The sequence below is a fragment of the Nyctereutes procyonoides genome, unplaced genomic scaffold (assembly GCF_905146905.1).
Source record: "Nyctereutes procyonoides isolate TBG_1078 unplaced genomic scaffold, NYPRO_anot_genome, whole genome shotgun sequence".
NCBI lineage: Eukaryota > Metazoa > Chordata > Mammalia > Carnivora > Canidae > Nyctereutes > Nyctereutes procyonoides.
In genome coordinates, this window is record NW_026575122.1 from 24,472,660 (window position 1) to 24,486,266 (window position 13,607).

The following is a 13,607-nucleotide window of genomic DNA, read 5'->3' on the forward strand; positions in this document are numbered from 1 at the left end:
TGTGACCCATCTTTCACCTAGCAAATATTTATTGAGCACCATCTGTAGGCACACTGCTAGGAGGGCTACATAGATTAATAAGACCCAGTTTGTGCCCCCCAGGAAGTGGAGAGCCTAGGAGAAGAACACAAAAGTCAGGTTTCAGAGCATTTGAGCAAAAATCCGAAGGAGAAGAGAAGAAATCCCTATTAGAAGTACCAAGTGTTTTTGTAACATCTCTATTTTGAAATATCTCCTGTGTAGGCTGATCACATCGTTTTCAAAGCAAGTTTCTAGAATGATGTAGTGCCAGTCTCATATTACTTTGCTAATAAGTAAAAATGCAACAGAAACTCAGGAGAAATAAGCATCCTGAGGTGAATGTTCTTCTCAGAGGCAGTGAGCCAAGGATGAGCCATGGGCCTAACACTCCTGACCGTTCCAGTCGAGAAGCGGGAGAGGCAGTAAGATCCAGAGACACACCAAGCTGCTCCTTCTGGGCTTCGCTTCACGGTGTCTACTCTGCCCAGAGTAGGAATGTGCTTGGTGCTCTAACATTTGAATCTACAAGAACCAAGTTCTACAAATACACATCCGAGGGTCTCACCAGCCCTGGTCCAAAGTACATACAGTCTTCTTTCTCTTGAAAACTCTTCTTCATTTCCAGTTAAGAGGTTTGCTAAACTCCTTTCCTCAGTAAGGAACCACATTCTGCCCTTACCTGTGTATTTGTGAACTTTTTTTTGATGTGTCAGGAGGTGTCTAGAATATAGTAAGCACTAAAAAAAAAAAAAAAAAAAAAGTTGGGTATGGTTAACCTGGGCAAGCTGCACTGAAGAAATGAAATTTAAGTTGATTTGTAAGTAAAAAAGGGTCATGGATAAGCCTGTCTTCTACAAATTGGTTTTTTCCCAAAAACCTAATGCTTCGCCTTAGTTTTCATTTCTGATGCTATTTCTTAGAACTACTGCATAATACTTGGTACATATTGATTTAATTTTTGCTCCGAGAGACTTAAGCAGTGAATAGAGGTTAATTTGTTATCTGGTCCATTGATTTTTGTCCTAAGAGAATGGGTTTCATTTTCAGCATTTCCATCTATTAATTGCTGCTGGTACCATCAATGGATTCTCCGCAATGACTTCTGTTGACATCTCATGTATTTTCTGAGTCCCTCAATATTCCTGTGGTTATTGTAGTGCTTTGTCATGATGGTTTCATTCTTATTTCCAAACTCTCTAGAGTGTTGCAGATAGGTAGGAGGCTGCCAGTAAATAGTGAACTTATTCTATGACCAAGCTCTCAGCAAGTTGGGAAATAAAACAATGAGCAAAGATTAAAAAACAAAATATTGACATTATTCATACTAGAAGCTCAATGGGAGGGTAACATTTATGGTATTCACAGAGAGGGCCCACAGCCTGGATTAGATGATTTCCAGCACTAAACTCCAGGCAGAAATGAACCAGGAAAAAACCTCCACCATCCCCATCACCCTGCCTACCCTGGAGCTCCTGCAATTGCCATGCAGAGAACTTTGCTCTGGAAGGCAGGCTCCCTCCCAAAAGGAATGAGGGGAGAATTCTTCCTAAATACTCCAATCAGCTATGTTGCTGCCCCCCCCAGGGTGGGGTGGGAAAGGGAGAGAGGCCAGGTGTGAAATGACTGAGTGCCTTTCATGGGAAAGAAACATCAGGAGATGAGAAAAAAGAGGACCTCACTAAAAAAGGTGTGTATTGAGAAGCAGTAACAGGAAATCAAAATATTTGGCATGGGGCCTGATTTTGCCAGTTTTCCAGCTGTGGGGACTTGAGCAAATAGCATCTCCCTGAGCATGTTTTTTCACTTGCAGAAAGGGGATAACACCTTCTCATCTTTCAAAGTTTTATGAGAGGACGTAAAGTCATGCAACATAAGAGACTCTTGGCACGAATGTATATTAGGCAGAGAAAAACTGACACCAATTCCTAACTGAAAATCACAGGCTTAAGAGTTTGAGCTCTTAGTGGATGGTCTTTCTCTCAACCTTTAGGCTTCACACAACTATGTATAGATTTGTTCCTTAAAATGATCCCCAGTTGCCTTCCCCTTCCTCCTGTGTGTTTCTCATTATAACTCTGAGGCCCCAAGAGATTCCCCAGGGACCTCCAGGGCATTTCTGCTTCAGGCCTGCCCCCATGTCACCCCCTTTACTGGGTTAGCACTCAGCCTTCCCACAGCTGGGGGCAGGCAGAAGCTTTGCACGGCTTCCCTGATGAAGCAAATGACTAGCACCTCGGAGGCCTGTTATACCTCATCCTTCACATGGGCCTGACTCCTTTTCATCACGGGGAGACATCCCCAGCCAATCTGTTCCTCCCCAATGTCACAGGCTCCAGGAGTGGCAGCACCAACTCTTCAGTTGCTGAACCAGGAAAATCTGGGCTTCATCACTGGCTCCTCCAGCACCCTCCACTTCCCACATGAAAATAATCGTTACCACACATGATGCTGTGGATTAGGTGCTCTTGTACATGCTTTAAGTGCCACATCTCTTTCAATACTTAGTACAGTCCCATGAGATGGGCCCCAACTTTTCTCCTCATTTCCTAGGTGAGGCAATGAAGGCCCAGGAGGTAAAACAACTTCTGCTAATCCCACGGCCAGTAAGTGGTCTTAAGGGCATTTGAACTTCCACCTTCTCTCAGTTGTCAGGTCCTGCTTATGTGTTCTCCTGTTTTCCAAGATCTATTCCCATGTCTTCCCTCCAACTATCTTTGTTAAGTTGGAGTCTTTTCATCTCTCCTCCAGATGGTTGCAGCTTGCAACTGAAAGGCCCTGTCATCTTTCATTGGCCTCCACCCACCTCTTCAAATGTATGTCCTCTGACTCTGCTCACCTTGCATCCTCCACTTGTCCCGAGTGTTTTCAGTTTCCAGAATGTAATTTGTCATTTCACGTTTGCACGGTTTGCCACTTTTTCCCATGTTTCTACTTGTAAACACCTGCTCAGTCTTCAAGACCCTGTTCATGTGTCTTCTCTTCAAAGGCTTCCTGGCCTTTCGAAGCACAGTTGACCAGTCCCTTCTTTATGTTTTAGAAGTGTTTGTGTATTTAAGTTTTTTTTTTTACCTGTTTGTCTTCCCAAATCAACATGATTTCCATGATGACAGTGTCAGTTGATAATAGTAGTAATATGGGAAGCTCCAGTTTATTAGATGCCTACCATAAATGGAGCTATGTCTCCAGAATGCCAAGGACAAGCAATCCTAATCTAGAATTCTATACCCAACTAAAACAACATGTAGCTTACTTGAATTTTATATCATGTGAAAGCATTCCTTATTCCCCAAAGTAATATAATAAAAATGTTTTAAAGAGAAAATGGAATAGGTTTTTTCAGGTGAAGACTAAACTGGTTTATTATCCAAAGATCTTCTCTGACAAAATTACTAAAAAAATTTTTTAAAAAAATCAAGAAAAGTTCTGAGTAATAAATCCACAAGTAAGGTGAGAAATGCAATTGTTGATTATAAAATAGAAATAGTTATTGGCAGCAAAAATAGAAGTAATAATTATTTTCTCTTATTTAGAGACAAGATGGAGCCTAACATTCTAGATAATAACATGAAAAAATGATGGGAGGGAATAGGAAAGAAAACAAACATAGCTAATTCCTCGTTTTCTTTGAGAGTCATATTTTGCCCCTGTGTTCAAATATCTAATGTAACCATTAAAAAAATAGAACCAGAATGTTTGCAAACTGGTACAAAGCAGAAGGGGGAAAACAGAACAGAAGAACAGGAAAGGAGAAAAAAGAAATAGAAGAGAAAGTATGAAAATAGAAACTCAGAGGAAAATAGCAGAGATAGTCCAAATACCTCAGCAATCCCAATAATGTAGACAGTTGAAATTCACAGAATAAAGAAACTCCCAGATTGACTAGAACAAGCAAAACATGACACTTGCATGCAACACACCCGAGCGGAATCCTTCCATTTCCCCCAAGCTGAGTGTGTATATGTGTATGTCTATGCTGTGTGTGTGTGTGTGTGTGTGTGTGTGTGTGTGTGTGTTGCGAAGGGAGGGGGGATGATAATTCAGTCTGTAGGCTCCTTATAAAAGATTTTGGTGGCACTTGAAAGTATTGCAGGCTCCGTAACACAATTTTAACTTTTGCCTATTTTTTTTTTAACCAAGGTGTAATTCGGGTAATCACATTTTTAATTTCATTGACAGTTCATCTGAAAAGTGCACAATACTGAGTGTAAAGCACATCAGAATGCATTTTCAAAAAGGTGGTATCTGTGAGAACAATCAAGGGACACCCCCAAATATCAGCTGGTTTGCTCACTCTTGGAGAAATAGGTCAACGTCACCATGTTATTCTAAATACAGCCATTAAAAATTCCAAGGAGGAAGAATTTCACATATTACTGTTATTCACTGGATAATTTTAGCTGGAAGATCATTCTTTCCCGGAGAGGGTCTAAATTGATTGTAACAAACGGTGCAATTATCACCCTTACAACTGACTGCTTTGTGGCAGATCTAAATTCTATTTTGCAAGTCTGCCAAAAACTCTCCTTTGCCTCCTAAGCTCAAAAGCCAGAAAGCAGCTGAAAGATGGTCACTGCTTTGTTCTTGAATGGAGCTAATTACAGAGATGCCTGCAGTAGGACAAGCGCTCTGCTGTCGGGATGTCAATAGGAACAATTAGAGCTCATTTCAGGCAAACATCACTTCTAAAAAAAGAAACAGAACTTCAGATTTTAATTACTCTCAAAGGAATTGTTACATTACACAGAACCTGGCCATTTCTTCCTCCCTCGCAATTTAGTTCAACTGTCATGACAATTCTCTGTCCTAAGAATGCTCTAATTTTAACATTCCTACAGATGGGTTGGGAAGAATGTGAAGTTTATTCCTCCCTTCTTTCCTCACTAGATTTATTTTAATCCTACATCACAGTCAGTTTTAAATAATTTGCATAGTATTGAAATATGTATTTTGTTCCCGTGCCTTCTTAGAATCATTTTTTCCCAATTTTTAAAATTCAATGAATTGACCATTTATTAAACCCTCTGTATGTGTTCTAAGCATTGCGTTCAGTGCTTTGGAAACATTCTCTGGCTTGATCCTCACATCTACCTTGCTAGTGTTACTCTAATTTTTTTTTTTTAAGATTTTATTCATTTATTTGAGAGAGCGCGAGAAAGAGAGGAGGGGCAGAGGGAGAAGCAGACTCTGCTGAACAGAGAGCACGACGTGGGGCTTGATCCCAGGACCCCGGAATCACCACGTGAGCTGAAGGCAGACGCCTCACAGACTGAGCCCCCCAGATGCCCTGTATTTTCATTTTATAGTTGAGGAAACTAAGATGAACAAGTTCACACAGCTAAGCGGTTGCGCTGTGATTTAACTCTAGCTTCCAGGGCCCTTTCCTGGCAGTAGAATTGAGAGAGCAGTGTCTGTCCCTGGGAACGTGGCTAGAAGACCGGAGATAGCACCAGGTAGATTGGGGACCACAGGAGGCCGTGTGTGTCCTTCTGCAGTAGGGGTGGGAGGAGGTATGGGGGCTGGGAAGAGGACTGTGCTGACAGGTGAGGCAGCCTGTACTCTTGGCACTTTTTAGGTCACAGTGCCAGATGGAATGATAGATCTTTCCTCAACATTTGCGAAGCTCATAGAAGAGGACTGCTTTGAGATGGTCAGTCTCTTTCTCACTCACTTGCATCCTGTGTGCGTGGTCTCAGCCCGACCACATTGTGTTAGCTCACGGATTTTCTTCTCTATTGAGTATTTATTATCCACGATTCATTATATATTGTTTTAGACTTTTTTTTTCTCCCAGAGTGCTACAACTCTCCTCAGATGGCATCACCTGTCCTCCTTGAATGATTCACTTGGTGGGAACAACAAAACCATGTGCCAGAATGTTCTCTAACCCACAAAATCCCCCTATGGAAAGGAAATAAAATTCCAATTTGTGGAGGAGTAAAAAACACTGACTCAAAGTTTTGGAGCAAAGAAGCAACACGGCAAAAGATGTGTTCAGGGAAGCTAGGTCTGGTTGTCCCTACAACAACAGGATGTGTTTTGTGTGAAAAGACTGGAGCCTGGGGACTGAATCAGGCTGCTACAAAAAGCCAGAAACCTGGGAGCCTTCTAGACTCTCCACATGCCCCCGACTCCCACGCACACACACACATGCATCCAGGGAGTAGCCAGGCTTCTTCAGTACTGTCTCTTTAGCAGCTTCTGGAGTTGCCATGCTACTGGATTGTGTCCCTAAAAGGCAAATGCCATTATGTCACTGCTGGTTCCCATCCATCAATTGCCTCCAAACACCATACAATACAGTCCAGGCTCCAACACATGGTCCACAAGGTCCCACATGACCTAGCTTTGCACACCTGTTCCCATGCCCTCAGAGCTCTGCATTACAAACTCTGAATGGATGCTTCACGTTTCCATGACTCAGCATCCTGGCGCTCTTCCTACTCAAAACATGTTTCCCCAAATGTTTGGAAACTCTTGGTCTCCTTTCCAGTTCTAGCTACTGCATTAGCTTCTTAGAGGAGCCTTCCCTGGACACTCATTACCAATGAACACCTTCATCCACTCAACACATTGTGTTTGCAGTTATAGGTTTGTCTTCTCTGCTAAAGAGGGAACTTCTAGACAGCACAAATCTGTGCCAAACCATGACACAAATTACTCCCAGTAGACTCATGCTCCACGAGGAGCCCTCCCATATCTATTTTGTTCACATTATCCAAAGGCGAATACATATAGACAATTAATCAATCTTTGTTGAACTCATGGAGGATAGAAAGTAGTTATTAAACATTGAATGCATGAGTTGCAGGTGCTATGGGATGGAAATTGGACTAAATTTTCCAAATACCTAGGAAGTCATACTTTTTTATGTACTGCCTGTTGATTAAAAATTGTAAAGCTAGCCAACTGTAGAAAGTCAGTTTGTATTGACAGGAGGTCTCCTTGGTGACATGCCTCATGTCATATAGCTCACAATCAGGCATTTAGTTAGCACATGTCTGTTGCTGAAGATGGCAACAACAAACTTATTATTAAATAGCAAGTATCTTCAGGTTGCGATTAAAAATATAGAAGTGTCAATGGGCTTAATAACTAATTCAATCTCACCCCACAAAAATGCACAATCTCCCTCTCCCCAAGAGACATTTTCCTTTATAGCCCACACTTTATAATCATTCATGGTCTGCCAATATCAGTTGAAAATAAATAAGCTCAAACTGTTTAACTTCAAAAAGCCAGAGCCCATGACATTGAGACTTAAAACCACCCACGAGTTCAAAGTGGACATTTTTATGCACTTTCTAGACACCACACATCTCTTTTCAGACCAAATGTCACTACATGGAGTGCAATCCTGCAACTCCAGAAGGGAAATATTAGAACAGCCCACCCAACCAGTCAGGTGGCACCCTCTGAACCCCTAGCACAAGGGCCAGCTCAGCGCAGGTCCCCACGTGAATGAATGAGCACTCATTTCCATACTCTGATCAGTACCAATGACGGCAAACAGGCAAAAATTAGGAAAAAAACAACTCTACTATACTCATCTGTATTCTCAAGGATTGTTTCCCTTGAACCTTGCTTTTGTTTGAAGAGTCCAAGCATTTCCTTCCTGTTTCTGACATTTTAATAGCTGCAAATAAATTACCTTAACTCTTTCTTTTCCTTCATTAACTTCCCTTTTGCTTTCCAGACAAGGGCCAAATTCTTGAGGCAGGACTTAAGGCTTTATAGTGGGCATCCTATTCCCCACAGTTCCTCTGTATGCCCACCTTACACTATGGCGCTAGGGAACTCTCTGCTATTTCCATTCATGGTCTAGAATTTCTCACCCCAGTATTCGCTCACACAGATGCTTCACCTGGAATGTCCCTTCAAGCTGCCCACAGCATAGGGTGGCAGGATTCAGAGCTTCATCTTTGGGCCAAGACAGGCTCCACTGCTTACTGTTGCAGGACTTTGAGTGAGTTATTTGTGCTGGTAGTTTGCCTGTTTGTTCTCAGACACACCCCTTGCTCTTCCCCAGCTCCTCTCTGAGTCCTATTGGCTGACACTGGGGTCACCATAGGGAGGTCCCAGTGGGCCACTAGAGGACAGGAAGAGAAAGAGCTGGAGTGTTTCTTCTCTCTAGCTGCCTTGGGCAGCATCTCTGGCAGGAGCTGCATCTCCTCCTTAGCTCCAGCTACCGTCAGACAGGTCTACTGTGATTTCAGCTTCCTGGGTGGAAAGAGAGGAAAGGAATCCCAAGGATCTCCCTCAATCCCTGCATTCAGCTATGCCTGAAGCAATAGAATATAACCCTGGCAGTTCTCATTCATGTCAGCCAATATACTCTCTTTTAAGATGTAAGCCGTTTTGACTTGGGTTTTTTCACCAGAAGCAACAAAAGGTGTTTATTAGTTTAATCCCTCAAGTTGAGAATGACTTATCAAGTACATAAGAGAAAGACTATTCTTAAATCACTGTGATGCAGGGTAGAGAATACTACTTGGAGTAGGAAAAATGGGAGAGTTCAGAAGAGGGACAGTGATCCGTGGGTAGTAGAGCCAAGGCACCCAGGTTGAAACCGGAAGCCAAGGAGGGTTTTTGAACAATGGCTTGCCATGATTTCAGCTACATTGTACAGGCAGATTCCTATGGGCACAGTGTGGGCCTGCAGAGCTACCGCGCTGCACAACTCCAGGGACGTCATTCACCCAGAATGGCGGTGCTCCCTCGAGTTGTACCATGTGCAGCCTTGAACTATGGAGAGAAACTAAAAATATGGTCAAAGAGCTTCTTTCCTCCAGGACAGAGGTGCAAGGGACTTGGGCAGTATTATAAGGCAGGGGGTAGATTTAAGACCACATTCTAAAATAATTTGAAAGTTTCAATGCGGAGGAAGGCAGAGGTGCCAACAGAAATAGGGAACTTGGGAAGAAGAGTAGACTTGGTGGAGATGGAAAGTTTCTTTTCAGACAAGAGATCTCAAGGCAGTCATGGGACGAGGCTGATGGCCTCTGACAATGCAACTGGGGTGCAGGGAAGTAGTGCTGAGAACAGGGATCTGGAAGTCATCCACATGGGGATGGTCCTGGAAAGCACAGTTTGGAAGGAATTGCCAAGAGAGAAAATATGTGTTAGAGTGTCCAAGGAATGTTCCTTAGGGAGTAGCTCCATGGAAAGGGCAGAGGGGGAACATGGGTCAGAAAACTGCATGGACAAGTGAGGAACCAGAGAATCGTGAGAAAACTCAGAACCATGTCAGGGGGACCAAGGATGAGTTTCACAAAGGAGGGATTGGCCATTCCCACACTCCCTTCTCCCTCCACAGTCATTGCTGAAGTGTTTGTCAAGGGGCACCCGGGTGGCTCTGTCAGTTAAGCGTTCAACGCTTGATTTCAGCATAAGCCATGATCTCAAGGTTGTGAGATCAAGCCCATGTCGGGCTACTCACTGGGCTTGGAGCCTGCTTGAGATTTTTCTTCTCCCTCAGCGCCCCCCCCCCTTATCTTTCTCTCTCTCTCTCTCTAAAAAAATAATAAAATAAAATGGAAAGTGTGTCAAAGATGAAGCTTCCATCAGCCTGGGTCCCTGAGCAACAGTGATGAGCAGAGCCCCAGATGACCTGGATGGACATCAAGCATGAGCGAGAAGTAACCTTATTGCTAAAAGCCAAGAATAGTGTTTTATTTTTTTTGCAGCAAAGCCCAGTCTGTCCTAACAAACACATGGTTGCCACTTGGGGATGAGGGAATGGGGGAGAAAAAGCATAATCAGGGGCCATAGCATGTTTGTAGGACTAGGGGGAAAACTGGTAAAAGAAATTGAAGATTCAAGAGAGGGTAGACTTGTTGGTCTTGCCCCTGGGGGAAGGTCGAGGGCTGTGCCATCCCTGAGCACACCAGCACACCACAGACTGGGCTTGCGGGGTACAGAGCCAACACATCAGGTCTTCCCAGGATGCCTATGGGTCCTGTGGAGCTATAGGCCAGCTGGGAAGATGCTGGCAAGGCCCATAAGGTGGTTGTTCTGCAATTTACAGCAAGAGCAAGTTCCCTCTGTCATCTGCTGGGGCAAGGCACTGGGCTGTCCAACCACAGGAAGCGTCTCAGAGCTGTGCTCCCTGGGCATGACAGAGGTGGCTGGAGGAAGCCCAGCCTTCCCACATGTAGCTACTGCCTTGAGAGCTCATCTCTGTTCTGGGGCATTCGTAAGACTGGGGTGGAGCTTAGTGGAGGCGGTAGTTAGAAACCAAACACAGGAAATATTTCATGGAGTAAGAGAAGCAGCCTTGGGTTAGAGATGCGTGTTTCTTGATTTTGAGTGAAGGCTTGCCCAGAAACAGCTTAGGTCCCTTTCTGCTTCTGACCCCTTGTCTAGGACTTGATTCTTACTACTCTATTTGCTGAGGAACAATCAATGGGAAAGGACCCTTGTTCTTGAGGCTCCGATACAAATACCAATATTCCATTTTCTTCTGTGGGCTCCTGGTCTGAAGCAACAGAGAAAGACAAGTGGTTCTCATCTAGGTGTTTTATCCCCTGGGTAAAATAAATCACAAGGAAAGAACTGAGTGGACTACAGTAAAATAATAAATAAAAATTTTTTAAAAATAACTTTTTTTTAAAAAAGCCCATGGAACAAAGATTGTCATCCCCTGGAGAGCTGTGGCCAGGCTGGTCACTGCATCCCTAGCATATAGCTTAGTGTCTGACGCAGTGTAGGCGCTCAGAACAACTGTTTGCTAGATGAACAAATGAATGAATGAGTGTTGTACTGCACTGTGGTTGCATAGATTGCTTTAAACAATCACAGCTACAGGTAATACGAGGAATCTATGGCACTGGACCCAATGCATTTAGGACCCATCGAAGAAGCCATTGAACTGGGGGAATTCAGACCCGAGGGACAACTACCTCCAACATTTGACTCCACCGTGCTGCGCAGCGGGTGGCTTTACAGGCTCCACCAACGACCAACTCCCTGGCCTGAGTTTTCCCATCTGTTGTGTGAGGACTGAAGTAGTCAGTAGCGGGACCCTTGTTGGCCTCTGTTACGCTCTGAGGATTCTCTCACAACCCTGAAAATACGTATTTTTAAACAAAAACGTGGATGGTAAAGCTGGGAAGTTTTTAACTTTTTGTGCTATGAAACTGTAGCAATTTCTGTCATTAACGCAATGAAAGAAATCCGTAACTTCAAGTCCCCTCCTCTCCTCTCCTCTCCCAAAATGAGTAGGTCATGTCTGCAGACTTCTTCAAACTCAACCCTGACATTTTTTCTACTGGAATAAATCCTTTCACAGTAGGTAGGTCCACAACATTGAGAGGTGCCCTTTACACACACCAGTGCTTGTTTCCCTCGGGAAAAGGGTATTTCCTTCCCTACTTCCTTCTTCCACAAACATCTAGACATTAAGTACAGACACTAAAAGCAGGAGATGCAACTATGAACCAGTGAGAGCCAGAGTTCCCATCCTGGGTTTGGGCAAGGACTCAGATACGTAGATGGGATGGTAAGGTTTGGTGCAACAGAATGACAGGAAAAATGTAATTTGGGAAGAGAGTATGCTGGAGGCATCCAACCCAGCTTGGAGGGTCTGGGGTTCTAAGTGAGGGATGCTTATGCTGTAACCTGAATGTTAACTGTGAGCCAGGTGAAGGGGTGGTGAGGGAAGGGTGGGGAGTCGAAAGAACAGCACCTCCCATCTCTGAAGACACCCAACTATGCTCCCTTCTTACCTTGTCCTCTGAGCCTCAATGACCTGAAAGGCTGTAATTTTCAGGAGGTTGACTTATTTTTGATCTTGGCAGAGACCTGGGACTCCATGGACTTCAAAACTGTCTTTGGTGATGGCTGAGGGAAATGGAAACTACAGCCTGTTGCTGTTTCAAGGCCGTTGCCTTTGGAGGGTGTGTAGAAACAGGAACCCTGGTGCAGTCACTCTGGAAAATAATATGGGGGGGGGGTTCTTCAGAGAATTAGAACTAGAACTGCCCTGTGACCAGTAATCACACTACTGGGTATTTAACCCACGAATACAAACACTCAATCAAAGGGACACGTGCTCGCCTGTGTTTACTGCAGTATTATTCACAACAGCCAAATCACGGACGTAGCCCACGAATAAAGAAGATGCGATATATACACAATGGAATATCATACAGCCATAGAAAAATGAAATATTGCCATTTGCAATGACATGGATGGATGGATCTAGAGAGTATAATGCTAAAAAAAATAGTATAATGCTGAGTGAAATAAGTCAGTCAGAGAAAGATAAATATCACACGATTTCACTTCTATGTGGAATTTAAGAACAAACAAAGGGGAAAAAAAGAGACAGAACGAATATCAGACTCTTAACTATAGACAATGTATGGTTACCAGAGGGGAGGTGAGAGAGATAAGTGAAGGGGATTAAGGGCGCACTCACCTTGACGAGCATTGAGTAGTGCACAAAATTGTTGAATCACCATATTGTATACCTGAAGCGAATATAACCCTGTTATGTTAACTACATTGGAAATAAGATAAAATAAAATAATAAAATAAAAATAAAGGCACTTGCCTTCATATTACCTCAGTGCTTGGGATTAAAATTTAAAATGTCACATTCCACCCCTGTCCAATAAACACCACAGGTTGGCCTGTTCTTCCACAGGTATTTATTGGGTTCCAGAGCACGAAACACAGTGCAATGAACCACTAGAGACATATACATGAACAACACTGTATCACTTTTGCAGGGCTGTGAGAGAGAGGTCAAATTATCATTTTGGAAGAAGCATATGAAACCTGCTCATTCAGAGAACAATTACTTATTTTCAAAAGTTTTTGTTTTTTAATGGAGGTTCTAGGGCCATCTACAATGTAGTTTCTTTTACCAATATCTATTTCCATTGCACTGTCAGGAAATTGATGTTAATTGCTAACTTTAGTATTTTGTACTGGATTTAACTTACTTTTCTTTTATTCATTCATCCAGCAAACCTTTACAGAGCACCTCTACTTCATCACATTGTCCTACAGCCACTGCTCTGAACATAGTTGAGAACTTTATAAATATTAAAGACATAAAAAATATACTAATCTCTAAATCTATCCAAGCTTAGAATACTTAAAATGGAGTAATCCAAAAACAGTGAAATCAAGATTTTTTTCTCAGAAGAAATAAAAATGCAGGATGTTATATTTCAGCAGGTTTTTAAAGAGCTGCCACCTAAGGCCTACTTTATCAAAGTAACATAAAGAACCAATCGAATCTGTGGAAAAGTATACATAGATAAAAATAAATCTGTCCTTTAAGTAAGGTGCAGTTAATCGACTCTAGTAGTTTTATACTTACTGTCAGTTTTCTTAAGCCCTGGTTTCCTCATCTACAAAGAGGATTCACTCATTTAATAGGGTTCACTCATTTTTTAAAAGATTTTATTTATTTGACGGAGAGAGCCAGAGAGCACAAGTGGGGGGGAACAGCAGACGAGAGGGAGAAGCAGACTCCTTGCTGAGCAGGGAGACTGACCCCAGGACCCTGAGATCATGACCCGAGCCAAAGGCAGATGCTTCACCGAGCCCCCCAGGGGCCCGTTTCACTCATTATT